Here is a 4005-nt window from a genome sequence, read left to right as displayed (position 1 = left end):
CTCAAAAATCCTTTGCAATAAGCAAAAGGGGCAAGACTTCTAGATGGTTTTTATATTTGTCAATATAATTTATTATAGACAGGTGGCACGGTGCATAAACCACAGGACTTGGACTGAGGAAGACCTGAATTCAAATCCTCCTTCATATACTGTATTTTCATTATATTTTTCAAACTACTATGTAGTCCTGGGTACCACTCTATATGGCAATTTCCACATCAGTACAATGAGGATAATAATAGCATCTGCTTCACAAGGTTGTTGTAAGAATCAATTAGGATAAAAATTATATAGTATTTTGCAAATATTAAATTGGCTATTATTATATTCTTATTCTGTTATACATAATTTTAATAGTCAATATAATGGCTGGCATTAGCATAATACTTGATTTTGCATACATTCTCTCATTTGAGCTTGACAGTAATCCTTTGAGTTATGTATCCCACACATTTTTGCTAACAAGGATTCTGAGCTCTGAAGAGGTAAAATGATTTGTCTATGGTCATATAGCTGGTGAGTATGAGAAGCAGGATTTGAACTGAGATCATCCTACATCCAATCACTCTGTCCATTGCACAATGATTCCTCTCTAATATATTCTAATAGTTAATATCTGAAAAGGTGGTGGGAGAACCACTAGCCTACACATAGCTCAAGGTTATGTGTCGAAAACAAGCAGAACAGTTGTTAGGAAATGAAGTTAGCTGGAAAGTTCTGAGACACCTCTTTGGGGAGGCTTTCAGAGTTTATTGCTGTTCCCTCCAATCAGAGAGAAGAGGAAACTGAGGGTGCTGAGAAGGTGCTGAGTATTAAAACTGAATCATTCTCCATACTGATGAGATTTCAGGTAATGAGCTTGTCCTGAGGATAGGATTCAATTCCTGTGTACTCCATGAACATGAAGTCATGATGTACATTGGTTAGACCATTGCTCCATCACTGAGAAGGGTTTTCTAGCTAGAAAACATCCAGTAGACCATTTTTTCAAGGCATTATAGATAATAGAAATAGTCTCTGATTCTCTGATTTACATTTATAAGTGCCTTTCTCAACAAACGAACCTGATGACAAAATGATCTCCAAGGTTGCCTTTCAAGCATCCCTAGTAGTACCTGAACCATTTGACTGACTACTAGTAGTGAGTTTCATGGGGTCTCAGAGCTCAATTTATATCCAATAAATGACTCTCCCATGTTATTAAGTCCATAAATAATATCTGTGTTACATGAGACTGCCTAAAACTGGGTCTACCTGTATTCCACTTGGATATTTACTATGTAATAGTCTCAAGTCGTGCCCCAAGGAGGCTTTAACAACTTCTCTATTAGATTTGTGTTTGGATCAAGCTTTTATATTAAATAATGTTTGTGGTTTGTGTCTCTTATTGATGTTCCATTCCTAACTTATTTGACGGATTACAGACAAATAGACCATGCTATCAGAAGGTTGGATGAGTAGGAGGTCTGATGCAAGCCCTGTGTACCAGTTCTCAGATGGCTACAGAATAGGCCAGATTCTGCCCTCAGTTATGCTCTTATTGACGTCAGTGAGAGCTGGGCTCATATAACAAGAGGCAGAAATTCAGCTCTTTGATTTTCATATAATTAAATGCCCCAAACGATGTTGATGCAGGTTGAGAATTTAAACCCCAAAGGGTCAGGAAAATACAAGTAATTATGGGTCTGCTGGCCACCCCATCTCATTTCCATCTGCCATAAAATTAAGTCATACAGTATTTCTCCAGGCCAATTTGGAACCCCATACTAGGGTGGCTCAGCATGTATTCTTTAATGTTGCAATGTAGCCTTCAAGTAGACACTTTCCCAAGTTTGTTCTGGGGCAAAAGATAATGGGGAATTCTAGAGTTTGTCTCTGGAAACTATTAGTTGTGTGACCAGGGCAAATCAGTGAACACCTCTGAACTTGAGTTTCCTCACCTATTAAACAGGGCTGATATTTACACAGTCTGCTTCAAAGGATTAATATGAATTGCTCCCTACCAGCTACTAGTACCCCCACAAAAAATTACCTTGCATTTATTTTCTATGTGTAAGATAAGTGTGAGTTGCCCATATAGGTTATGTATAAGTCTGTGTTGGTTTGCCTAGAAGGGATTCAAAGGGAGTCATGAATAAATATCTCTGGAACCATAGATATTCATTTACAAGGGAGATTTCAATTTTTGTCTAGAAGAGAGAGAGAAATAGAGCTGAGAAGTCAGTCCTTTCTCTTTCTTCAGAGAGGGGCTACTGGACTGGAATCATATCTATTTTTCCCTCCTAAATATTACTAGTCTAGAGGAAGTGATTTTTATGTTCAAATTATTTTCCTGTTCACTATCCCTTCATGGAAGAGAAATGCTCCAAATCACATCCAAAGACCTGACTCTCTTCCCACTAAATGTTATTTACATGGACATCACTGTAGTGAATAGCTAATGAACACATTTATCCAAGTCAATAGCCAACAGAAATTGGATAAGTCATACAGAGTAGAATATATCAGACAGTATACAGAGTGAATGGACCTTCCTACTTGGAATGAGCTCCCAGGTCAACTAAAAGACAAAATCCCCAGGCCCAGGCAAGGGGAAATTACCTAAAGTTTCTAGGTTGGCAAGTTGGAAATTAGGAATCTGCTTGAGATTTCAGCCATTGTTCATCTCAGCTTCTTCCCAAAGTCTTCCTCTCTTTCCAGGGTCCTCTCTCTAATGAGAGCCACCATTTCTGTCTCTGACACTAAAACAGAGCATCAGACAATCCTTCTCTTCACCAATGAGGAGAGTCTTAGGTCAGACCAGGCTTGAGCCTAGATTTCCATAGCTATTTTGCATTATACACTTACACATGTGTGCACACTGTCCCTTCCAATCAAAAAGTATTCTCCTTAAGAGGAAAACCAAATTTCCTATTTGCCTTTGTATCCATGGCTCTGGGCATGTAGTAGGCATTTAATAAATGTTTGCTGAATGACATTGATTAAACAGCAAAGTGCTATGTAAATGTAATTGATCACTATTACTATTATGATAGTAATTAATAATGTTAGATCTTAGCACTATTTCATTAATAGATTCAGAATTCATGTTCCACTACTTTGAAGCAGTAAAAAAGATATGAATTGTCCAAGGAAAGAAAAGGAATTCTACCTTACTCCAAACATCATTAGAAGTTCTCCAATGAATGACTCTGTCAACCTGTTTAATAATGTAGGATTTCCCAGGAGATGATAAACAAAGCATTCAACTCATAATTATAGTTATAATAATAGCCAGTATTTACAGGACACTTTTAGATTTGCAAAGTGCTTTACATATGACATCTCCTTAGATTATTACATTTAAACATTTATCAGAGGAAAGTTGAGGAGAACATTTTTCACTAGTTGAATTATTTCAATAGCATAACTGCGGTATGTATTTCTGTGTCAGCCTTTGAGTATAAGTGCATCAGATTACCAGAAAACACAAGAAATCTTAAACTAAAAGAGTAGCCTGCCTTGCTCTGAGTTTGAAAGCTCTCTCTCTCTTTTTTTTTAATCCTATTCTCACTGTTCTACTTATCTCAGCAATCCATTACAATCTGGGAATGGTCAACATCACCTCTCAGACTGTTGTAAAGGATTGACCTAAACAAATCTGCCTTCCTTTTCCCAAACTTTCCAAAAGGGAAGATATAAAAGAAGAAAATCCAAGAATTGTTGTTGATCTGAAGACTTTCCTCAAAGGTCAGTAAGCTATAATTTAAAATAAAAACAAACATCGATTATTAATTGTCAATAATGAAAATAGTGAAGCAACATGGGTGTTAAAAATGTGAATAAGAACATGAAAGTAAAAATTTCCATGAATAAACCTCATTTTGGAAATCTGCCTACAGATAATGAAGAGTTGAACATCTGGTTTTGGTGTATATGGGAAGAATAAATGAGGAAATGTTCTTGGCTGCCAAAAGGAATCAATGATCCAGCATTTTTAAAGAAGAAAAGAAAAAAAGTTGATCG

This window comes from Monodelphis domestica, chromosome 2 (assembly GCF_027887165.1).
Source record: "Monodelphis domestica isolate mMonDom1 chromosome 2, mMonDom1.pri, whole genome shotgun sequence".
NCBI lineage: Eukaryota > Metazoa > Chordata > Mammalia > Didelphimorphia > Didelphidae > Monodelphis > Monodelphis domestica.
This window is presented reverse-complemented; position numbering follows the sequence as displayed.